Source organism: Monodelphis domestica, chromosome 6 (genome assembly GCF_027887165.1).
Source record: "Monodelphis domestica isolate mMonDom1 chromosome 6, mMonDom1.pri, whole genome shotgun sequence".
NCBI classification, from domain to species: Eukaryota; Metazoa; Chordata; class Mammalia; order Didelphimorphia; family Didelphidae; genus Monodelphis; species Monodelphis domestica.
The window spans coordinates 203,110,815-203,137,530 of NC_077232.1; the positions used below are offsets into that span (position 1 = coordinate 203,110,815).

Sequence of the window (26,716 nt, forward strand, 5' to 3'; positions counted from 1 at the left end):
AGACAAATACATTTTGTCCTGGGGTTAAGGATTTGAAAATGTGCTGAAAACAGGTCCTTGTTCCTATTCTAACATACTACAGCATCTGGCTATACCTTCTAGAATAAGTATATTGAATCCATTCAATGAAAATTTGTGTAATATACAATACCAGGATGACACAGTAGATAAAGTATAGAATTTGGCATTGGGAAGAACTGCATCAGACATTTATTAACTACTCTGTGACCCTGGGCAAGTCACTTAAATCTGTTTGCCTCACATTCCTCATCGGAAAGTGGGGATAATAACAACATCTACCTCCCAGAGTTGTTATGGAGATCAAATTAATTACATATGTAAAGTATTTTAAAAACATTAAAGTGCTTTTTAAATGCTAGCAATTATTTTTATTACATGCAAAAATGAATATTTTTCTTCAATTACATGTAAAAAACAATTTTTTAACAATTGTTTTCTATTTGCAATCCAAATTCTCTCCCTGCCTCTCTTCCCAGACAATAAACAATCTGTTACAGGTCATTCCAAATTTGTCATGTATTCCAAATTTCCATAGTCCTCACATTGTGAAAGAAGACATATTATGCATGCAAGAAAACCTCATGAAGAAAATAAGGTGAAAAATGTCAGGGTTTAATCTGCATTCATACTCTGACAGTTACTTCTATGGCTGTGGATAGCATGTTTGTTTTTTTTTTTAATCATGAATCTCTTGGGATTGTCTTGGATCCTTGCATTGCTGCCAGTAGTTAAGTCCTTCAAAGTTAAATCACTGTACAGTATTTCTATACAATATTCTCCTGATTCTACTCATTTCATTTTGCATCAATTCATACAATTCTTTGCAAATTTTTCTGAAATCATCCTTATTTCTTATGACACAAGAATGTTCTATCATAACCATATACCTCAACTTGTTCAGCTATTCCCCAATGGATGGATGTCCCTTCAGTTTCTATATATTTTTTTGCCACCACAACAAAAAATGCTATAAGTATTTTTGTATACGTAGGATATTTTCCCTTATCTTTGATCTCTTTGGGATATAGACTTAGCACTGGCATTTCTAGGTGAAAGGGGATGCAAATTTTGTGGCACTTTGGGCATAGAAAAATGACTATTTTAACCATCTTTTTTGCTTTTATGAATAAATAAAATTAAATTGAAATAAAAATTCCCTACTTCATCTTGACTAGGAAATCTAAAAAAACAACTGTATGTTATCCATCTGGATTGACTATAGATAAAAATAAATGACACAAAACAAAAAACAACATGCAATATATTTCCATGATCCAAATATTCTTAAATATTGCAAACTTAGCTATTTAAAAATATTTTTGTAAGCATTTCATATGTTAATGCTCAAATAGTTGAGATTTACACATTTTGTATAATTTTTATTTTAAAGTTATATTAAAATGAAGAAATATATACAGGGATTAGGGAATTTGATTGCTGTCCAATATTCTGAAATCATTCAGACTGTAGTAAATGTTTAGGCTCATAATTTGGCAGAGCAATAACAAACCAAATTTCATTTTTTAAAAAGCCCTGCAAGTTGGAGAGAAATTATTTGTCAAATAAACACTGTTTCTGTTCAGAGAAACAGATTTCCACCAACCTAATTCTACTTGTGGGAATGAAGACATTAGAGAAGAGTCCATCCTAAGAAGATTAGACAAACTTCTTCTGTGATCAGCAATAATGAGTGAAAATGAAATATAACACAAAACAGATGGAATGGAAATGTGGCCCCAGAAATTTGTTCAGCTTTTCAAGGTTAGGTATCCCAGAGGAGTTCTACTCATCACATCATTGCCCAGCACTGAGCATACAGTAAGCACTCAGCAATACCAATTAATATATTGGCCACCTTTTGCTGAGCCATTATTGCAAGACATGCTTGAAAAAAAAAACATATTATGAGGCAAACAACTGTCTTATTATTCTTGGCATCAAACTGGTATAGAAATGTACTCTTGACAGCATCCCAGGCTCCCACAAAGCTATTTAAATCCTCAGGGAAGTTCCCTCTAAAGTCTTGGGAATCTTAAGGCCAGTTAGGGTACCCTGTAAAAACTTCCACTGGGAATGCTCTGAATTAATGTACCAACACAAAAAGAGCTGCTATAAGTATTTTTGTCCATGTAGGTCATTTTTCCATATCTTTGATCTCTTTGGGATACACATCTAGTAGTCGTATTGCTGGGTCAAAAGCTATGGACACTTTTATAGCCCTTTGGGTCATAGAAGAATGAATATTTTAACAAAAGAGTTCTTGTTTTATGAAAATAGAATTGTTATTAATGTTTATTAAGAATTTCACTAAAACAGCTATAAGCAAACAATCTACAAGGAAAAGATGAAGAATTTGTTTACCCTTTCTACAACTGTTCTAAAGGTATATTTTTGTATTAGGCTCCTTGCAATAACTAATTCACTTAATATTTGATTTACCTCAAATTTGAGGCATACTCTACTTTTCAGGAAAACATTTATCATATAAAGTAAGGAACATCTGTACTGAAAAAGTACTCTTGATTGTAAATGTTTTAAGAGATCTATTAGGCACACAAATCGAAAGGCTCAATTTAGAACTAGACTTAGTCACTATCAGTATAATTGTTATGGCTGTAAAGTTAATTTAGCAGCTGAAATTAACCAATTTAGCATTGGCAAAGATGATTTCTAAATGTAAATGGGGTATTAAAATAGTTTCTCTTATTCTTTTCTAAGCAATGGCAATGGTAAGCATGACATAAATATATTTTAACCCACTCATTACCTTCTAGGTACCCCCCACCTTGAAGATTATACAAATACAGTAGATATAATAATATAGACTACTTCAAATATTTATTGAAAGCCATCATTCAAGTAGTTGAAAAATGTTTTAAAGTTCATTATTAGATTTCCAAAATAATTTCTCAAAATAGAGAATGATAATTATATACAAGCCTTGATTCTCCTCTGCACAGTGCCCAAGGGGCTATCAGCAACACTGCTTTTTTGAGTATTTAGAAATTAATTCCATTTCAGTTGCTTTCTATATTTTCTTATCCATTCCAATATGGGATTTCCCCCACCACTGTCAGATCTCATACTTGGCTATTAAAAATTAACAAAGAAGAAAAAAAATAATCCAATAATATACATTGAGCCAGCCTTATCCATAGGTAGACTTGACTGGCACATACATGGAATGTTTGAAAGCCCATGCAACGCTGACCAATCCGACTTCATATATCTCTCTTTCTAGCACCCGCCAAATTCTCAGCTGTACCATTTTTCCTTAAGGACGAATATATATATCTTCCTTGGATCAAGGCTTTTAAAGTTGGGACAGCTAATACATTAGCAAGGATCACTTCATCTCAATAAGCAATTATCACAGTGTCACCTACAAGAAAGCTTGACATTGGAGAAAGAGGACAACTTTCTGAAGGAAGCAGAATGGGGTACATCTCTGGCTTCGACGTCAATGTATAGTCCATCTCTGCTACCCTTGGCTCCCAACTATTAGGCTTAGGATTCATCAGAAACTTAATACATTTTGTTTGAATGAATAAATCACAGGGAAAGGAAGAAAACAAGTTGGTAGCATGATGGATTGGAGGAATCTGGGCAGCCATGAAGACTGAACACCTGTGTTAAAGCTAAAACCACCCTTCACTAAGCATATATTAACTGTGGATGTAAATATCTTCTAAGAGCAATGGGTAAAATTAGCTTTTAGGCTTACTATATGAGTCACATACTTCCCCCATCTACTTCCTGAACTATAAAAATGAGGATTTAAATATCTCTCATCATACAATGTGCCTATATTTATTTGAAGAAAGACTGTGGTCTTCTTCCCCCAGACTATATCAAATAAAGATGATCTTAATGTACAAGAATAGTCTAAAAAGCGTTTATGTTGTTTTTCTATTGACAGTACAGTTTCAATAGAACTATATTAGAATTAAGAAGCCATGTGGATAAACATTCTAGGTTCTTTCTGCATTTTCAGGTGCCTCACTTTCTCTTCTTATAGTTCAGAACATTACAGTTTATCTTTCTTGGATAGACTAGGGAGAGAACTGTCAAAAATCTTGGCTGAATAAAAATCAAGCTATGTTGAGGTCTTTCCAGTTATCTGATATTAGAACAGTTACTGCCATGTAGTTCGCCTCTGTAAAAGTCTTTTCATTCACGTACAAATGTCAAAATTCCCTATGATTACTGAAAGAAATAAACTTTGCTTACTGCATTTCAGGGCAACATTTTACCTTCTGGTTTAGCACATTCCAGGCTCAACATCACAAGAAAAGCAGTCTTTGTGGTAGCTTAAGTGAATCTTAAATGATGTTGCATAGAAAAGAAAAGCATCTGAGAAAGAAATTGTAAAGAGAAATATCTTCCCATTTCCCTCATGAAATCGAATAAGCCCTTAACTATCTCTGAGCATGTAAAAGTTCTCTACTGGATGATTTCACCTTGCTCAGAATGATATGGCATTTATTAAATGCTAATTGAGGAAAACATTCTACTTGAACAGATAACCAACATCAAAGGTAAATCAGAGTTAAAAAGAAAGTTGATATATTTGAAATCATCACAGTTCCTAAATATTTTCTCAAGCATATAAAAGAAGCTTGAGAGAAATTAGCCATAAAAGTAAGAAACCACACGAACAAAATTTCCCACCCCCAAGAAATCAAAATACATTTTACAAAAAAATAAGGATTTTATTTAGTATATATTAATCATCTAGAATGCAGAAGGCAAATGGTAAAGATATTTGGATATAAAATATTAAAATAATAACTGATACTATTTAGTACTTTAATGAACAAAGAGCTTTATAGGCATTATCTTATTTAAAACTCACCATAATCTTGTGAGGTAGATAAAAAAAGGGATTAGTATTCCCAATTAATGGATCAGGAAATTGATGCTTAAATAGAATAAAGATAAGGGTGGTCAAGGGACTTGATCTTGGGCACACAGCTATTGAGTGTCTGAGGTGGTATTTGAACCCAAGACTCTTTCACTTGAAATTCTGTACTCTAAGCATTATTTATACTGCACCAAAATAATCAAGTGGAGGTCTCATGTTTTCTGATTTCAAATCAATGACATGGTTTCCTATGAATGTTGATTTAGGGAGCTAATTTTTTCACAATGTCATTTCCATAAAGAATATCAATATGTCAAAAAAGGCATGGCATTTTACATACACACACATAAGTTGTTCCAAAATTCTTGAAATCTTAAGCTATTAAAGTTTTATGTATGTATATATATATATATATATATATATATATATATATATAAAGAGAGAGAGAGAGAGAGAGAGAGAGAGAATAAGGAGGTAGCTGTGGTTCAATGGTTAGGAACACAAGTTCAAATCTAGCATCAGATACTTCCTAAGTTGGGCAAGTTACTGGAGATCCACTGGAGAAGGAAATGGCAAACCACTTCAGTAAGAGAGTAAGAAAGGACTGAATGACTGGACAATGATAGCATTATGTCATTAATGTAATATGCAAATATATATGCAAGATAAATACATAATATCTATATGTAGCTATATAGTTATACATAGCAAATATAAATAACATTCTTTTCTTAGTGACAGCAATCATTCTGCTGATTTCTATATGCTTTTGGCATCAAGGTAATGGATGATACCTCTTATATATCTACAGATATCTACGGACATATTTGTATATTGATTTGTCAACATATACAGACATATCTATAGATACATAACATGCATTGTCCATTACTTGGGTGCCAAACTGTTTACTACAAAAAGAACATTATCTCCACTCTAAGCATTGGGGATTTTTCTGATAACCTGAACTAAGCAGAGGAGGGAAAGAATAGTTCTCAGGAAAAAAAATGAATCGATCTGTAGATAAGGATTTACATTTCTGTGCTAGCTTGCCTCATAGAGATAGATCCCGAATGCTTCATTAATTTTCAAAGTATATCTAGACATTATTTCTCCCATGAGTGGGGTGAAATATAGCAATTGTCTCTCAGTGAACTGTGAAATACAGTGAGTGTCTTCCAGTGAATAGTCATAATAGAATAACAACTAAAGGATTGTTTTAGTCACTAAGAATTAAGAAGCCATTTTAACTTACAAAATTTTAGATTTGGGAAGTACTTCAATTGCCATCTAGTCGAAACTATGCCTGAGAAAGTATCTCGTCTATAACCTAGATGACAAATAGTCACCCCGCTTTTCCTTTGAGACCACCAAGAAGAGGCAAGCCATTAGTTCACATTATACTTCTATATACCTCTATTTGCTATTTACTAATATCAAACCTATGGCAGGTAACTGGTGCAGGGGATAGAACACTGCGCTCAGAATTAGGACGACTCACCTTCATGAGTTCAATTCTGACCTCAGACATTTACTGGCCAGGTGACCCTGGGCAAGTTATTTAACCCTGTTTGCCTCAGTTTCCCTATCTGTAAAATGATCTGGAGAAGGAAATGGCAGGCTATTCTAGTATCTTTGAAAAAAAAAAGTCCCCTGAATGGAGTCACAGAGAATCAAATACAACTGAAATGATCAAACTATAATATCAAACCTAAAGTTGTCTCATGGTTACTTGTACCCATTACTCCTGGTTCTGCCCTCTTGAGTACTATAGAACAAGTCTCATCTCTTATGCACGGATGACTTTTCAAATGCTGGAGGGACATTATCATACTTCCTCTTGGTTCTTCTCTTCTTGAGGATGTGCATTTTTGCTCCCTGAATCTGATCCTAATGTGAAATGAGGTCAAGGTGCCTCTTTGGAGATTCCCCTCAGTTTATAAATGCCCCTAAACTGATGAGAACACATAGTTTCAAATGTGGTTTGCCAAGGGTGGAGAATAGCAGGACTGTCACCTTCTTATTCTTCAGTTATACTTGACATCATTTATAATTGTGGATAGAATACTTTTTATTTAATTAATTTAACTTAGAATATTTTTCCATAGTTACATGATTCATGTTCTTTCCCTCCTTTTTTCTTCCCTCTTGACTCTCATAGCCAACAAGAAATTCCACTGGATTTCACATTTGCCATTGTTCAAAACCTAGATAGAATTTTTTAAAGGGGAAGGAATAAATATTTGTAAAGCACCCAATATTACCCAGGCACTATTCTAAGTAGTTTCCAACTATTGTCTCATCTAATTCTCACAATAATCATGATGATGTCTCAAAATTCTCAGACCTGTGAGGTAGGCACTATTATTATCCCCATTATACAATTGAGGGAACTGAGTTAAACAGGTTAGGTGAACTGTCCAGGGTCACACAACGAGTGTGTTTGAGGTTGGATTTAGACTTGACTTTCTAACTCCAGGACCAGACTGCTACCCGCTGTATCACCTATCTGCAGTTTGTAAGATATCAAGAAAATTTGAAATCAGAATATGTGTCCAGAAAGCAAATCTGAAGTTTGTTTGAACATATAATTTTCCATTCCTGATGCATTAGAAATTGGCCAATGATTAATTGGTTCAACTGTTCTTAGCTTGTTGTCCATGACCTTTTTAAAAAATAGCCTGAATAAGTATATTCAGATATAATTGATTTCCTTTGTAATTCTATGGATTGTAGTTTATGCATTTAAGAACATAATTCTAAGAAGTGTTTTACAGGCTTCACCAGACTGCCAAAGGGTCCATGATACAAGAAAGGGAAGAGCCTCTAGGCTACTTCATCTAACTTAACCAACAAAGCAGTGATGGAGATGCCATGTTTCCTTCCTTCATGGTCTCTAGTCATCGATTAATAAGTGGAAAGTCTAATTAAGGGCAGCTATATGGCACATTGGATAGAGTGCCAGGCCTAGAGTTGAGAGGACCTGGGTTCAAATCTGACCTCAGAAATTTTCTGTCTATGTGGCCCTGGGCACATTACTTAACTCCATTTGTGTAGCATTTGCCCTTCTGTCTTAGAGTTCTTACTAAGACAGAAAATAAAGGTTAAAAAAAAAGACAAAGAAAAAGCATAGCACCAAGGCCAGTTCTGATCCAATTTCAATTAAAAAAATGTGATATCAAGGCCCAAGAAAAGACTAGTTCTATAATTTCATTTCCTGAAATTCTCATGTTAAAAGAATGAAGTTTTTATGATAAATTTAGACTCTAGAGATTTTAAAAACGAAAAATAACATAATTCCTGACTTCAATTAGATGTTACTCTTCTGGACTAATAAAACAAACATGGAGGTAAGTATACACATGAGGTTACAGAGATTAAGGAGAGAGCTAAACAAAATGCACTTGGAAAATGTAAGTAGGGAGAAACAGTTTTCAGCAGAATAAGAAGAGAAGGCTGCACAGATAAAGTGATACTGGAGCTGGACCTTGAGAAAAGATTTTCATAGATGATGATCATATTCCAGGAAAGGAGACTGAAAACAAGAAGATGAACGGGTCATCAGATATTTTGGAGAAGTATTTTCAAGTATATTTTCTCAGGAACAAGTATCTCAGGGACTGACTGGCCCAGGGGTCAAAACTTTCAATCTTCAGATTTTGGTATTTCATATTCACTCAAGCAACCTGTTCAAGGTGAGAATGAGGGGGTCAAATATTGACTGATACTGTCCTCTTTTTCTCCAAATCAGTCAATCACAGACAAAAGTGAATAATATAGATTTTATGAGATTAAAATTTGACAGTGATTTAAAAAAAAAATTCCAGAACCATCAACCAGAACTTTTTGCAATATGTATGCTTAACTGCATCTTCAATTTAAAAATGCTGACTCAGGTGTGTCATCCATTACTAATTGTTTTAATTTAATAGTCAATAAAATGGGTTATTTTGTTTTACTTATTTATGTAATTATCTAAAACATCTGTTTTAAGCAAGAAAAATTAATGTGAATTATAATTTAATTGCTAAAAGCAAATAATATGGAAATTTTCTCTTTTTCATTAAAAATTTATATTAATAATATTACCATCTTTAGTAGAATATGCTCCATGTATGAGGGTCTCCTTTGTTCTATTTAGATTCAAGATTGTGCTAAGTGTTTTCAAGGAGAAAAGATAAAGATTAGGCTCTATTTCTCCAGGAATTCTCCCATTTTGCTAGAGAAGCATCTCTCACTGGATGTTGGGGAAACTCTGAGGATTCTAACAGGGGGACCTGGAGACCAGATTATTTTCATACTAATGTTAGGACATTTTATTTTCTGATAAGGTAAATGTAGATTCAGCCTACAAAAAACAAACAAACATGTTAAGAGATCTCAAAAAATTTTCAGACTATAAAGAGGTTCTTAGACCAAAAGTTTGAAGCCTACTTACTGATCTAGACACTTATCTGCTTAAAATGACTTCTGACAACTGGGAGAATTCTAGAGTACCTCATGACACACAACTTGGATTGTTATGGCTAAGATGTTGCATATGACCATAGATCATAAAGTTGGAAAGGTCCTTAGAAGTAACCACGTCCAAAACCCTTTCCTTTTTATTAAGGAAACTGAGGCCCACAAAAGCTAGGTGATGATCTAAGGCAGTATTGGCAAACTTTTTAGAGATCATGTGCCCAAACTGAACTTTCAAGCTACCTGTGAGCCCATTCATTACCCCCACACAGAGGAGAGAGGAATTTCTGACACTTGGCTGTTGGGCAAAAGGATTGGGAATGTGAAAAATGTCCTTAGGCAGTGTGGAGAAGGGAACAGGGCAGCCCTCTCTTGTGTCACTGAGTCATGTGTGCCACACCTTCACCAAACAGGTGTCTAATGCAACAAGAATTTTTTAAAAATTGGAAATTGAAACCAGATCCTCCAACTCAAAATAAATACATCACTCTCTTTTTACCATTATCATTCTGCCAGTCCACTCCTGCATTTGTAGTAGAAATTATAGGAATTGTATATAGGAGTTGTTGTTGGTGGTGGTAAGCAGTACAAATAACAGGCATTTATTTAGAATTTTTCAAATTCCAAAGCACATTAAATACTTTATTTCATTTGCAACTTGCAATAATTCTGTGAAATGAATGCTTTTTTTAGAGGTTGTTGTTGGGGAGGGGGATGTAGTGATCCTAGAAAATCTCTAACATGGAAATTCATTCTAAATATATAGATTAACTTCTTGTCTTCAGATTTTAGACTTGGTCAAGAAATTAGATGCCTTGCCCGTCATCACAAAGCTAGAAAGTATTAAAAGAAGGGTTTAAACCCTGGTTGTCCTGAGTTCAAAGTCATCCCTCTAATGGTTATACTATGAAACTATTAATTCATGAGTTCTTTTTCCTTTAGTTATGGTCCTATCTGAACTTAATTCTTTTGAGGGGTCACTTTGGTTTTAATGTTCATAAGTTATTTTACAAATGGGTAGCATATGAGAATATGTTTGATATCAGGAGTTGAGGACTATGCTTCTCTCACCAAAGCTGAGGATGAAAAAATATATTATAGAATGCTACATAAACATAAGAAATAATTTAGTACAACTCCTTCATTTTCTGTATGAAGAATTAAGTAAGGTTCATAGAAATTAAGGGGCATGTGCAAAGTTACTCAAATAGTGAGAGGCAAAGCTGGGACTAGAATCCAGGTCCCCTATCTGCTGTTCCAAAGCTATCTGTACACTTTGCTATAGTATCTTAATTTTTAAATAAAAAATTAAATTTTCTACTACTTAAGTGATTTTAAGGAATATTTGTAAAAAGTAGATACATCTTATACAAAATTCATTTTATATAGGCTTTATTCAAGATAGGCACTTAGTAAGTATATATTCTATTCCAGGCACCATGGATGCAAATACAAAAAGCAGTCCTTGTCCTCCAGAGGGCTTCTGAATTGTGTATTTTTTGTGACATATCAACTCTCAGATCTTGATAGGGCTATCTAGAGTAGTAATGAGGTAATTTATTAAAGACATCTGAGATTGCCTAAAAGAGTTATGATGAATATGACCCAAAATGAAAATGATAAATGTTGAACAGAATGTGAGAAAACTGAGACACTAATACATTGTTGGTGGAATTGTGAATTGATACAAGTATTTTGGAGAGCAATATGGAACCATGCCCAAAGGCCATAAAAATTTGAATACCTTTTGACCCAGCAATACCTTCTATGGAGGCTGTATCCCAAGACATCAAAGGTATAGGGAAAGGACCTATTCATTTGAAAACATTTTCAGCAGCTCTTTTTTGTAGTGGCAAAGAATTGGAAAGTAGGTGGCATGTATCAATTCTGAAATGGTTGGCCAAGTTGTGGTATATGGTTGTAATGGAATACTATTGTATTGTAATGTATGGTGTAATGGTGTAATGGCACCATTATAAATGATAAACAGGATGAATTTAGAAAAATCTGTAAAGACTCCTACCCAAGGGAAAGTGAAAAATAGTAGGAATACTCAGATATGGGAATTGAGGGAAATGATAGAGGGATGCATGAACATAAGAGTTAATCCTTGACACTGAGGCACTAATATACTGTTGGAGGTATGAATGGATACAATCCTTTTGGAGATTGGTTTGGAATCATTATCAAAAAGCCATTCAACTGTGCATATCTTTTGATCCACAAATATCACTACTAGGGTCGTATCACAAAGAGATCAAAGATGAAGGAGGAAAGGACCTACTTGTTCAAAAATATTATAGCAGCTCTTTTTGTGGTAAAAAGGACTTAGAAATTGAAGGGATGCCCATCAATTGGGGAATGGCTGAACAAGTTGTGGAATATCATTGTAATGAAACACTGTGCTCCATAAGAAGTCACAAACAAGAAGATCTCTCTCACACACACACACACACACACACACACACACACACAACCCTGAAAAGACTTATATGAAGTGATGTAATGTGAAGTGAGCAGAATTAGAAGAACCTTGTACACAGTAAGTAATAGCCATAAAGTATGATGCTCAACTATGAATGCCCTAACTATTATCAGAAAAGCTGGGATCCAGGACAACTTCTAGGGATTCATGATAAAAAAAAAAGGCTATCTATTCCTATAGAAGAAGCTGATGAAGTCTGAATGCTGATGAAAGCATGCTATTCTTCACTTTATTCCCTCCATGAATTTTCTATGGTGCAAGTGATATATGTCTTCCTTTACAACACAATGAACAAGGAAATATGCATTGTATAATAACAAATGTACAACCTAGATCATATTACCTGACATTTTGGGAAAGAGGGAGGAGGAGAAAACATGGATAACAAAATGTAAGAAAACGATTATTGAAAATTGTACCCACATGTAATCTGGAAAAAAAAATTAAAACAAAAAAATACAAATGAAATGTATTCTAAATATTGGCCCTTCAAAAGATAATAGTATCAATGACTCTGGGCAAGTCAGTTAACCCCCATTGCCTAACCCCTACCCTTCTTCTGCTTTGGAACCAATACATAGTATTGATTCTAAGATGGAAGGTAAGGGTTTTGATTTTTTTTTAAGATATTAGCATCTCAGATAGAGATAAGTTGGATGCAATACAGTGCGAGATCTCATATAGGTATTTCTAGGGATGTATGTCAATCTGGCTAATTGTAATGAATCTTTCATGAAACCCCACAATACTTCTAAGAAAAATCTGAAACTAGGAATGAGTATAAGAATTATGTAGTGGCTAGAAACCAATCCTAGAAAACAGGCGGACCAAAAGGAAAACAGGTTACTTAGCTGCATTTGCCTAGCCCTTTCTGCTCTTCTGCCTTGGAACAGATATTTACTATGGATTCCAAGGCAGAAGGTAAGGGTTTTGAAAAACAAAACAAAACAAAAAAAGGGAGTAATAACTTAAGCTATGAGTACCTGGGTAAGTTATCTAGCCTCTTTAAGGCTCTGTCAGTGGTGTCAAACTCAAGTAGAAATGGAAGACACAAAATTACAGATAAGGATCTTTGTGGCCATATGTGGACTTTAAAAACCATGTATTCGTATTTTCTGTGTTCTATTGCACATTTATTAATTCCACCAAATATTTCCCAATAGCAATTTTTTAAACCCTTACATTCCATCTTAGAATCAATACTGTGTATTGGTTCCAAGGCAGAAACGTGGTAAGAACTAGGCAATGGAGGTTAAGTGACTTGCCTAGGGTCACACAGCTGGGATTTGAACCCAGGACCTCCCATCTCTAGGCCTGGCCCAATAGCATTTTAATCTGGTTCAGGAAGCGTTCAGGAAGCACTGGAGATGTGTTGGACTATGTTTGACCTCTGCTCTAGGAAACTGAGTTGCAGAGGATGTACCGGCCCACATTGACAGAGGGAATTTCCTCATCTAGGAGTTCCAGTGCCAATGGAATCACAAACTCTGTCCCTCTTCCTCTTCTTATGCCTAAGAATGCATTGAATATTTTTTCTATACTCTGCATTCACAATATCTATTCTAGTATTTTCCCATTTCAATTAACTTTTGTATCACAGTTTGAACTTAGAGAAAAGACAATTTATGTTTTTATCTTAATATGCTAAAGTGCAAGGCAATGCCAGGTTTGTTTGTTTTTCATTTTTAACCCTTATCTTCAGCCTTAGAATCAATACTGTGTTTTGTTTCTAAGGCAGAAGAGCAGTAAGGGCTAGGCAATGGGGGTTAAGAGTGACTAATAACAGGTCTTTAAGATAAGAGTTATAAAGCATATTGCCAGAAACAACAATGAGCTATGACAACACTAAAGAGTTTAGGAAAAACTAGATCCCTGAGTGTTCATGAGAATATCTTCCTTCATCCTAATCCAAGAGGGAAAGTCTAAGAGTTAAAAAGCCATCATAAATGCCAGGTTCTATGATGCCGAGTTCCAGGTATAAACGAATCTTGAAAGTATTAAAGATGCATTCAATAGCTGACTCTTATGAGCAATATGCTCATGTACCAGACTTATGGATATATATCTAATATTTCCCATAATTTATTTCTGGATCTTTGCATTGAATTGGGACTCGAATTTTGTGGTACTCTGACCCTTCCCGATGCCTGTAGTCCAAATGTCAAATGAGCATCTGAGCTGGGCGTTGACCACTACATTGTCTTAGCCTCCTTCTCTTTCATCTTGTTGTTTGCCAAGCTGATGTTAAGTTGTCTACCACATCACATATTTGATTAGCTCTCTCCCATTCCCCATTCCTTGGAACTTCAATAAAAACTGTATTCACATGTAGCTCACTCTCTCATACCATCAGAAGAGCCATCGACAGGCTGGACACTATGCTGATGAATCCGGAGTCTCTGTGGTGCCTCATTTCACTCTCTATGTCCTCCTTTCCTTAATCTTTAAACCCTCCCACCTAAATTCCCTCAGTCCCCAGCTTCCCTTTCAGGTGGTCAACCCACATAAAAATATTTTGTAACTGCTGATCAGCTACATATAATTGGTTAAATTAATAATAGGAACAGTGTATGAACTCAAGACAATAATGGCTTTTTAGGCAGAGTCAACATACTATCATGTCAGAATAAGATATTTATTTTTTCTCCCAAAGGAAACCAATTATCCTGAAATACAGTTTTTATTTTCTCTCTCTCTCTCTCTCTCTCTCTCTCTCTCTCTCTCTCTCTCTCTCTCTCTCTCTCTCTCTCTCTCTCTCTCTCTCTCTCTCTCTCTCTCTCTCTCTCTCTCTCTCTCCATATCCACACATACAAACTATAGGAAATAATTTCTCACACAGTGGAGAGGTGGCTTTAGAATCAGGAAAGATCTGGGTTCAGGTTCTTTTTTCATCACATAGTAGCTATATGATCCCAGGTGCATCACCTAACCTCAACATTCCCAGGCAATGCTCGAAAACTACAAGTTAGGTTTGTAAGGCAGGTATGGCAATAAATATTTTTAATTGAGTTGTTGATCTGCACATATGAAGGGGACATTTACACGCCAAGAGCTCCCTCAAATTCATTGATCCAGTCACAGGTTAGGAGCAATCAGGAAGTCATCACTATGCCACTGGAAACCCTTCAAATCTTCCCTTGAAACAAAGAAAACATCAAATAAAATAAAAGGAAACAACCAAGTGTAATAGCATATGAGTTCCTCTATACCTACAATCCCTTGCCTTTTTACCAAGTGGGAACAAGGAAGGCCATGACCACAGGGAGACTTACAGCTCATGATTCTCAGCTATGGGGTTGTAATGGTCACTTATCCCAATGTTTCTGAATCTAACTGTTTGTTTGCCATGTTGTTTGCATTTATATTGCTGATTCTTGTGCATCTTATTCCTTTGGTTCTACTTATGTCTCTCTACATCAAATATTATGGGCTTCCCCAAATTTCTCTAAATTTCTCTTAGACCTAAAGCATAAGGTGCTTCTTCCAAAATGGCCATTTCTTTATAAGGATTGTTTCTACTCCAAACCACATGGAACAAAATGGATTCATTTTTCAAGTTACGTTCCACTGATTGGTCATTTTTAGTTTTAGATTAAATATAAACATGCTACATATGTAATAATAATAACAATGATATTGGTGATCTGTTCTTGAAGTTAAGATTATTTGGGTTCAAGGCCTGTCTGTGATACCAAATCATTGCACAACCCTAAGTTAGTCACCCTAGACAATCCTTAACACAGCAATTTTCAGAGAAGGTACTGCCCTCCATTAATAGAGTGGGTAACTTCACCTGAGAGGTCTCTATATCTTTGAAATCATAGGTCCAACCCCTAGTCCTTAATGTTGCAACAAAGAATAACTGATAAAGTAATTTAAGGTTTATAAAATGTTAGGTATTTTTTATTTCATATGAACTTCAAAGAAATTTAATAAACTAGCCATTATATGATAGTTATTATCATCCCCAATCCATACATGAACAATTTGGGGGAAATGTAATAATTTTCTCAACTTATATACAGATATTACGTGGGCAATTCTGAGGCAGGAATTTTGATTAATGGCATTTTATTCCTTTATTGCTAATAATCAACCCATCCTGGCACTAAGAGCATTCCTATCTCCAACTGTAATATTTTTGGGTGTTTATACCCATGACTGAAACCAAGACATTAAAGAGATAAGATTTTCATTAAATGCCTGTAACTGCTGATTAAGTTTAAGTTCTGATGGAAATTTCCTGTTTTTCTTGCTTTATTATAGAACCATTTTTACTCAATTTTTGTTAGGATTAAAAAGAATGCATTCAAGTTTCATGTTATTTCAGAGTTGTCTGATTTATCAAACAGTTTTCAAAATTTGAAAAAAGCCAGTTAGAGAAAAAAAAACAAACTTGGGTAAAATAGTTTCTAGATGTTGTGGTTCCGTCATTTCAATCATGTCTGACTCTTCATGAACCCATCTGGAGTTTTCTTGGCAAAGATACTGCAGTCGTTTGTAATTTCCTTCTCTATAGTTTCTAGATACCCTTCCCCTAAATTTCATAGATTTCACACTTCTTGGATGCCAAATAAACATGCCACATAATAGCTCTATTCTTCAATATTAAACCTCTCTAAAAAGAAACCAAAGAATCATGACTCTGTGTTGGTCATAATGAACATTTGAATTCTTCATTTATATAGGCCTATGATTACAGGATCACAGAGATGGATCTGGAAGGGAACTCACAAGCTATCAAGTCTAGCCCCCTTCTTTTAAGGATGAAGAAATTAAGATGAGAGGAATTCAATATCTGCCAGGAGTCACATAAGTAGCAGACTCCAGAGTGGATTTCGAGATTTTGAGTCCAGATCTTTTGACTGCAGAGGCAGTATTCCTTCTGCTCTGTGACACTAACTCCAAAATTTTTCTCTGTTCTCTTATACTATCATCCCATCTCCATCCCCTCCAAAAAAATTCCCGTAAAACATCATTTCTACTGTGTCAGAAGCACATGACCAGAACAACACTTGGTTGGGGTGCAAAACTTTCAACTGCTAGTGTAAAGTCACCTTTCAAGGATATTTAATTTGTGAAAAGTCCAAAACACTAATTCATCCACTGTCACAAGGCAATTACTAAACCAAGAGAGCCTCTCAATCTAAATCAGTCAGAAGATCTGAAATGTTCTACTGTCTAATAATCTCAGCTGCATCAATAACCTGTTAATCTTCAAAATGATTTTTTGTGGAAGTATGTCATATGAACTTCCAAGCTAAGCAGCTGCAGAAGATGCTAGATTTTATTACTCACTTAGTCCTCATTCCTTGGCACATCTGTCTTGTACCTTCTCTTATTAGTCACATATTTTCTCTTTCCAAAGAGAAAGATAAATTCAAGTTCAGAAGTCTCTCTCTTTCCTCCCCCCAAAACTGTGTAAAATGGGTGAAGAGATTTAAGTTCCTGGGCTTGGTTTCTGACATTCTGCCTCTGGATCTCCCTTTTGGTTAGTTTTTTAGAAAGCCCTTTATAATATCTTCAACTAACCGCCCCATCTTAAATGTTCTGAAAAGAGAAGGAAACACAGTTTTGTTTTGTCTTTTTAATTAAAAAGGACTCTATTTGGGCTGCAATGATGTTTAAATTTAGTTGTTTGCATACTGTCTTTTTCTGGTGAAGGTTTCAAACTTAGGACTTTCTCATAAAAAAAGAAGAAATGTAACTAAAAAAACAGGCAAAACAAACACCATTTCTGTGGTGGAAAGGAGAAGGTGATTAAAAGGCTATCAGATTACAAAGAAAGAATAAACTCAATTTAATGTCACTTGGTGCAATATTACTGGTTTCTCTATACTTTTAATAAGGAACTTATTTTCTCACCCATTTGACTTAAAAAAAAAAAAAAGCACTGTTAGGATGAATTAATAACCAACTCCAAGAAAATTCAAGTAAATAGTCCTCATTGGTCAGCCAGGGGCAGGATACATCAGGAGATGGGGGTGGGGGGGGTGGAGGAGGAAAGGAGGCTATATAGTTGAGCAGGAGTAATTTCTTATCTTGGTGAAATGTTACGATAAACGAAAAAGATTAATCAATGAGTCTGCGGGAATTCCAGCCTATCATCTTGGCAAATATGCTCGTGCTCTGAGTTTCTTTTCTCCCTCCAGAACTCAGATTCACTGGAGTGGGCTCTTGTTAGCTACACCTGATCCCATTCCAATCTATTGTCACCCGCTGGAGCCTTGTATACAGCTGCTCTTAAACTAAGGGCGCCGTCCATCCCACGGAGCAGTGATGGAGCAGTGAATACTGTTTGGCTGCAGCGGCTTGGCTTGTCCTTTTGTATCAAAATCAAACCTCCTCTTACCTCCACTTCCTTGCTCTTCTCTTTGTTTCTGCCCAATGAACTTCTCCCATTGCTGGCAGTCTCCCTCGCTGGGATTACAGAAATCTGCTGGAGGGGCATGTTGGCAGTGCTGGAGGTTGCCAGTCCCTGATTGGCTGCCTGATCTCTTCACTCCCCCTGAGTAGCCCACCTGTGTAATTGTTCACATCCTTGCTTTGCCAAAGCTCAGTTCTAAACAAAAAGGGGAAAATAGTGTTTGAGACACTGTGCAGCACCAGCCAGGGTCTTCTACCCCAAAAGTCAAGTGTACCAAATTAGGGGAAAACAAGGCAAGACCCAAGAATCTGGGGAGATTTTGTTTTGTTTTGTTCTCTTTTACATTCTCAGAAGGACGATTTATTGCAAGTCATAACTACATTGCTTTGTCACCGGGAGCACCCCTTCTCCCCCAAGAGCATTGTGGGAGACAATTCAATTTCTGTGGTACCTAATAACTGTCATGGAAACCAAGGAAACCTGGGTCTCACAGGCCCTTATTAGCAACTACTTCCTTTAATGGTACAGACTCCCACATTTGAAGAGGCTGTCACTACTTCCTTTTGTTTCCCCTCTGATTCCCCAGGAGTCCACTAAGCACCCAGAGACACAGCCTCCTGCTGACTAGGTAAATAAGCAGGAGGCTGAAAAGCTTAGTGTCCTATTTTGGAACTAAATCTCTTACTTGAAAAGCATGGAGAGCTTGCTGTGTCCTTCATGCATCTACAATAATCTCCTTAGGTCAAAGGGGCTGCCTTTAAGTAAGTAGGAGTATCTGTGTTTGAATGGAGGGAAAGGGAAAGAGGGAGATAGTGAGAGAAAGGGGGATGGGGGAGAACGTGGGGAAAGAAGTGTGGAGAGAGAGCAGGAGGAAAGGAGAGGGAGAGAGAGAGATCAAGGGAGACTAGGGACAATTGCAAATGTTCCTTTCTGGTAGGAGTTAAAAAGAAAATAGTTAATTACTTGTGATTCTCCTCCACCCCAAGTCCTCAGGGAGATAAGAAGAGGGACAAAGAAGCAAGGATAGAGAGAGTTCCCTGACTCCCATCACCCTGTATCAGCTTAGGGAAACATTATTTTGGTGAATTTATTACCGATGCAGTTGCAGCATCTCCTTTCTGGAGAAGTATACCCCTCCAAATTCGTTTATACTATCTCCAAATTAAAAAAAAAAAGTCATCCCAAACTTTAAAACCTTACTAAAAATCACTGTCTTCATTTCTTGTGTATGCAAACCAACAACAATTCAGATAAAATTCAATTCAAATTCAGATAAAAATTGTCTGTGGTTTGAGAGTAGATCCAGTCATTTATGTTTCTGAGTCTTGTTTCCTTATTGGATTTTATTTCTATAATCCAGAATACTCAAAAGTCTAATTTTCTAAGAAATTTTCCTCAAAAACTTCCCCCAAAAGTAGAACTAGCCTAGGCACACTGGAAAGCTGTTCAATGCAATTTCTAATTACAATTAATGTACTTTAATTAGTTTTCCAATCCAAAACAGCTAAAGGGGGGAGGGAAGGTGTTTCTTATTAGTTTAACTCACATTATAGATGCAGGGGGAGAAGGTCACAGGATCAAAAGACTCAAAGTTGGAAGGGATGGGGTGTGTGCTTAGTTTGGGGTGTTGGCAAAAAGAAATCAACAACAAGATTGCTAAAGCATATTTAAAAATTTGATTAAATTTATATTTTAATATCATATCAAGTACAACTAATGATTGTGTGATTACTAAAAGTCACATTCTGGTATATTAAATTTAAACTAAATAATTTTGATTATTTCATGCAAAATTTAAATTTGGAGACAATGGTTTGTTTTCTTCCCTTAAAGGAAATATAACTAACTACCCCTGAAACTCTATTTACCCTAGTTTCATATCTGCCAAACATTTGTGGGTTTCACAGCTTGGAATGACATTTTAGTAGTCAAATTCAGATATTTTAAAAGCTAGGGCCTCTTATGTGGTCACAGTTCTGGCACTGACAAGAGAAATTAGTCACTTCTTGCTTCAACAACAATAATCTTGAAAATCCAGACTTAGTAAACATCTCACTGAGGCTAGAGAGGAAGTAGAAGCTTAAAAATAATACATACTGATGTATTCTAAATGTTGAGAAATTTTTTTTACTTAAACCTCCTCTTTTTAACATGTTTAGAAAATTAAAGTGGAGTCTACATTTACACATAAACTTTTACTGCATAACTAGATAATTATCCAGATAATTCAGCCCTCAAATTCCTTGGCATGATATATTCATTAAAAAGGAAGCAAGGGTGGATTTTTAGCTTGAATTAGCTAAATAATTGCCTCAATCCTTTACCTCATTACTCATGTAAAGATATCCTTTGTTTACTCTGAGATCAAAAATCAGATTTACATTTCAGGCAAATCCTTTTTATATGGTTGAGTAATTTCAATTAGGCTTCTTTATTCTAAAGTTTAACATTGGAATTGAATTTCAGGGAAAAAAAGGAATATTTAACTTTCTAGAGACTTTGGTACACAAAGCAAAGTTGGTGCATTTTGCCTTTATAAGTGAGCATATTTTAACAACATAAGAGAATTATTTCAGTAACTCATACATGTTTTATATGTATGTACTAGTTCTCATAGGGTATTGCTATCAACTCTAATTTTTAATGTTTCCAAAAATATTTCTTTGTAAAAGAAGCTTTTAGCACCCTCAGTGTTTTAACACTCCATTTTCTCAGGATGCATACCAGCCTAACACTTTTAGAATTATTACAGACTTGCACTTATGAAGTCCCTTTCATCAAGTAATTTGATGAAGAATGCTTTCACAATCATGGCTCTCTTTCTAGTCTCATTGCTTTACAATCAGAAGTGAAAAAAACAAAACAAAACTGCACAAGAATTCCTTTTGCCCCAGTAGAGGCACCATGCCTACCTCAATCCATCTGTCTTATAGGAGTAAATTTCTTCTATTCTGCCATCTAGGGCTATCAAACATACATGAAGCCAGGAGTCACAGCTGAGAGCTTCCTAACAGTGCCCACTTAAAACAAAAGATAGTTTTAAGGAGATGGTGGCCAATGGTTTCCCTCACACTAAGTAATTCAGCTTCTTAGATTCCAGCCCATGGTCCCTGATCAAAATAATGGGATATGCCTAGATTGCCTCTCTTGTAGAGGCACATATTCAATTTTATAAACTTTGATTAGGTGCCAACTGAATGAAAGGCATTATATTAGCCCTTAAAATAAAAATAAAAGAATTTTCTCTCTTCAGGGATTTATCTTTTAATGAAGAAATGTCACATGAACACATTCAAGTAATTAGTAAAGATAAAGCCTGGATCTGTGATTCTTACAATGATGTAAGGAACTCACAGGTGAGGAAATTCTCTGTGCCAATGCAAGAAGGTTTCTCTGCAACATGTAGTTTTGAGAGTTGACAAGAGTACTGCAAAACTTGCCCAGGGTGAAATAGCTAGGTAGTGTCAAAGGCATGATTTGGGTTAATTTAATAATAGTTGTTTGGGTATTTGTTAGGGCTATTGTTAGCGCAAAATGGTCAGAATTAGCCGAAATCTTGTAGGTGTAAGCTAAATGCTTTAAATTAAGCTCTATTTTGATATTCCAAGTGCCCATTCCAGTACACTTGCCATATTAAGACTTTTCTCCTCTTTTATTTAATAGTAATATCAGTAATTTTGGTAAATTGTATTGAGGAGGGTGACCTGCGGTGTATGAGCACCCTACTGCCTATTTCAATTAAGCTCTCTATTCTTAATTTACTACTAAATCCTCCTTCAAGCACCTTAATTTCATGAAGTGATTCGTTGTTCTCTAAAGTAGAGAATTTGAACCCAGATATTCCTGACATTGAAGCCAGACATGCTTTCACCGTGGATAGCTAACTACTTGGTCATGCTGCCTCCTAGATTTACTAAGTATATTCAAATAAAAGTTAATCTTCAAGAGAACCTTCCCTATCTAGTGATGGGGATGGGGGAGGCGGGAAGGATCAGAGAAGACAACTGAGTGCTATTCTGAAGGTAAATAGGGCTTCTACAAAGCAGGTAGGAGGGAATACATAGAGGCTAGAGATGGCACATTTCTAAGAAAACAGCTAGGCAATTTCAAAAGAAGAGTCAAGATGGAATAACATGAAATAAGACTGGGAAATAAAATGAAATAAAACTGGGACAATGGATGGGGGTCATAGTAGAGAGGGATTTACTTCTGGGACACATTTTAAAGAAAAGGTAGTAAGAAGACACTGAAGAATTTTTGATAAAAGAAAAGACATCATCACCTCTTTACTTAAGTAATTACAGCCTGTATGCAGTTCTGATTAGGGCAGAATGAAGAAAAAGACTAGAAACAGGAAAAATAACTAGGTTGTTTTTATTGTTCAATTGTGTCTGACTCTATTACACCACTTGTTTTTGTTTTGTTTTGTTTTGTTTGGCAAAGATAATACCGTTTCCTCCTCTACTTCATTTTAGGGATAAGGAGAGACTGAGAAACACTTAAATGACAGGTTCACATAACCAGTAAGTGCCTGGGGTAAAATTTGAACTCAGATCTTCCTGATTCTAGACCTGGTGCTCTATCCACTGTGCCATCTGCCTGCCCAAATAATTAGCAGGCTGTTACAAAAGTCCTGCTGAAAAATGATGGGTATCTGAACCAAGGATGACACCAGGTGATTGCAGTGTTGTCCCAGACTTTTTGAAGGATAACAAGCTAAGTAAGAGATATGAACCCTATACAACAAAACAATTGGACAGGTTGTCCTCACTGGATCTTATTTTGTATAACAGATATTCATAGATTACCACCGTCCTCGCCAAGCTTTCTGCCCAGCTACAGCAAATTGGATGGCCTCTATTTCTAGTCATGTCTCATTTGCTACTGTCATGCAGATATAGTCTTGACCTCAGCCTTCAAAGTTCTCATCCCCATGATGAAGAGAAAAATATTTCCATGTCTAAAAACACACGTGCATCAACATTCACAGGAAAGATATGAAAGAGGAATGGGAATTTAAACATTGAGGAGAGTTTTTCAAACCTTCTTAAAAAGGAGAAAATATTATGTATAGCAAGAAAGCATAAATTAAAGAAGATTGATATTTCTTGTCATACTTTAGCATAATAACAATCCATGTTGCAACAAAATCATAAGTGGCCATTAGGTTTCTCAATTCCACCCTACCAAAAGAGAGTTGTCAAGAGTTTGGTTTTGGTAATTCCTTAAGGTTAGCTTGGGAGCAGCCCAGGAGACATTTCTAAAGATGTTCTGAACTTTAGCAAAAAAAGAATACCTCTAAAGATTGAGTTAATCATTTATTTGTCACTTCTTCAGGAACTGCTCTTCTTCGGGTTTTTATTTGTCTTATATCCTTAAAATCTGACATATACTGAGTTCTTTAATGAATGCTTATTGATTCACTGACTTTTTAGAAAACAGTAGGGATTTTTAGTGTTTCAAGGAAATGAATGCAAATTGTGGGAAACTGAGTAGGAATCACAGAAATTTACTATGTATTAATCACTATTTATTAAGGCACCAAACTCTGTAATAGGTACTAGAGATACAAAGGCAAACATGGAATGTCTGTCTCTGACCTAATTTGGGATTTCCTTGGCAAAAACACTGGAGTGGTTTGTCATTTCATTGTCTAGCTCATTTGGCAGTTGAGGAAACAAAGACAAACTGGCTTGAGTGACTTGCCCAGAATCATGTAGCTGCCCCCCAAATGGAATAGTCCCTGACTTACTGGCTTGGGTCTTGAAAGGCAAGGAGCAGCAGCAGCCACAGTGGAGGTTAAATTTTGTAAAATGCTCTACATGTTTTGCCTCTTTGATCCTCACAATAACCTTGTGAAATATGTATAATTATTATCCACATTTTATAGAGGAAGAAACTGAGGCCACACCATATTGGGTGGTTTACCCAGAATCAAATCATACATCTGGTACGCATCTGAGACAGGAGGCAAACTCCAACACTGCTGACCCTAGCTGCAGCTTATCCATGATGCAAATCTCAGTCAGAAAAAAACAAACCCTAAACTTCAGGGGGTAGGTTATCTTTTACAACTGTCTGGAACATGAATCTAACCTAAAATATACTTGATAAACAACTATCTAGTCCCTGCTTGAACTTCTCCAGCAAGAGGAAAATCAATACCTTATGAAGGGATTAAAAGGAGACAAATAAAAATTTCAATAAACCACTGGAATAGGCTATGATGGAAGATTTTAGTATCAAAGTGGAGAATAAAGGCCAAAGTCCTTTAAAAAAAAAAAGAAAAAACACTAAAATCTAAGAATATTTAGGGAAGTGTTATGTCAATAGGATGTAAATTGATGGATTAGAGGCAAAAGATATTTAAATATTTTTAATGTACACAGGAACTCAGGAGAATTAGAACAAAGGAGATATGCCATATGGAACATTTTTTTCTGTAACAAGCTGCTAGTAAAAAACGATAGTTCTTTGTTCTGAAAAAATAATTTCTAATACTTTAATGAAAAAAATCATGTTTGAAAATTTTGAAATGACATATTTAAATTATTTCAAGAGTCAAGTAGGATGAAGGCAGCTAGCTGGTATAGTGATAGAGGGCTAAGGCTGACATCAGGAAGACCTGAATTCACATTCTGCCTCAGACACTTACTTTCTGTGTGACCCTGGTTAAGTCACTTAACCTCAGTTTGCTTCAGTATCCTTTTAGGTAAAATGAGGATATTAAGAATATCTACCTGCCAGAATTGTTGTCAGGATCAAATGAGATAACTATAAGGCACTTAGCACAGTGCCTGGTATATAGTAAGCACTATATAAATGTTAGCTATTATTATGGTTATTTTTAAGGGAAAATACTATTTTATGGTCCATAAGGTTAACTACAATATAGTTCATTTCTCCACTTGCTTGCTCCTGGTATAAAAGAATTGATAGTAGGTTGGAAGGGAGCAGAGAAGTGAAGCCAAAAGACATTTTGTCAGGAGGGAGAATAAATATATAAATGTTCAAACCTGTTGAAATATCACTTCTCTGTGCTCAGTTCTAGCCTCAACATTGAAGCGTACAAGGCATTAAGAAACCTCAATTTTTGACACATTAACTGGTGACTACCAGCTGACAGAAGGAACTATTATATTAACACCAGCAAGGTCCTTGCTTGAGAAATGTGTGAAGAGAGAGCAGGAAAGAGCTTCACCTGGTCTTATACTGTACCTTTGATGTTTTAGAGCTGGTTGGTCACAATAATGAGGAAGAATGAATGACTATATTGTGGTGATAAAGAATGGGTGAGACAGATTTCTTAAAAGTAAAGGAGGAAAATAAATAGGGATAAAAAGGAATACACCTTCTTCTCAGCACCACATGGCACATTCACAAAAATTGACCATACATTAGGTCACAGAAACATAGCACACAAATGCAAAAAAGCAGAAATAATGAATGCAGCCTTCTCAGATCACAAGGCAATAAAAATAATGATTAGTAATGGTACATGGAAAACCAAATCTAAAACCAATTGGAAATTAAACAATATGATACTCCAAAACCGTTTAGTTAAAGAAGAAATCATAGAAACAATTAATAATTTCATCGAGGAAAATGACAATGGTGAAACATCCTTTCAAACCTTTTGGGATGCAGCCAAAGTGATAATCAGAGGTAAATTCATATCCCTGAATGCTTATATTAACAAACAAGGGAGAGCAGAGATCAATCAATTGGAAATGCAAATGAAAAAACTCTAAAGCGCTCAAATTAAAACCCCCCAGCAGAAAACCAAATTAGAAATCCTAAAAATTAAGGGAGAAATTAATAAAATAGAAAGTGATAGAACTATTGATTTAATAAATAAGACAAGAAGCTGGTACTTTGAAAAAACAAACAAAATAGACAAGGTACTGGTCAATCTAATTAAAAAAAGGAAGGAAGAAAAGCAAATTCACAGCATTAAAGATGAAAAGGGGGACAGCACCTCCGATGAAGATGAAATTAAGGCAATCATTAGAAATTACTTTGCCCAATTATATGGCAATAAATACACCAATTTAGGAGAAATGGATGAATATATACAAAAATACAAACTGCCTAGACTAACAGAAGAGGAAATAGAATTCTTAAATAATCCCATATCAGAAATTGAAATCCAATAAGCCATCAAAGAACTTCCTAAGAAAAAATCCCCAGGGCCTGATGGATTCTCCTGTGAATTCTATCAAACATTCAGAGAACAGTTAATCCCAATACTATACAAACTATTTGACATAATAAGCAAAGAGGGAGTTCTACCAAACTCCTTTTACGACACAAACATGGTACTGATTCCAAAACCAGGCAGGTCAAAAACAGAGAAAGAAAACTATAGGCCAATCTCCCTAATGAATATAGATGCAAAAATCTTAAATAGGATACTAGCAAAAAGACTCCAGCAAGTGATCAGAAGGATCATTCACCATGATCAAGTAGGATTCATACCAGGGATGCAGGGCTGGTTCAACATTAGGAAAACCATCCA

General features: G+C 35.5%; 1 protein-coding gene across 7 annotated transcripts in view; it reads right to left on the reverse strand.

Moving 5' to 3' along the window:
- MARCHF1 (membrane associated ring-CH-type finger 1) overlaps positions 1-26,716 on the reverse strand; it is a 1,076,407-nt gene that overhangs the window by 557,178 nt on the left and 492,513 nt on the right. For 3 of the 7 annotated variants that reach the window (XM_056802853.1, XM_056802852.1, XM_056802854.1), the window contains one exon: positions 18,184-18,393. The exons of 3 other annotated variants lie outside the window; for them this stretch is intronic. The gene's annotated coding sequence lies outside the window, so the exon portion shown is untranslated. Of the gene's footprint in view, positions 1-18,183; positions 19,874-26,716 lie in introns of those variants that run through there. One more of the 7 variants, XM_056802859.1, reaches the window with a different exon arrangement.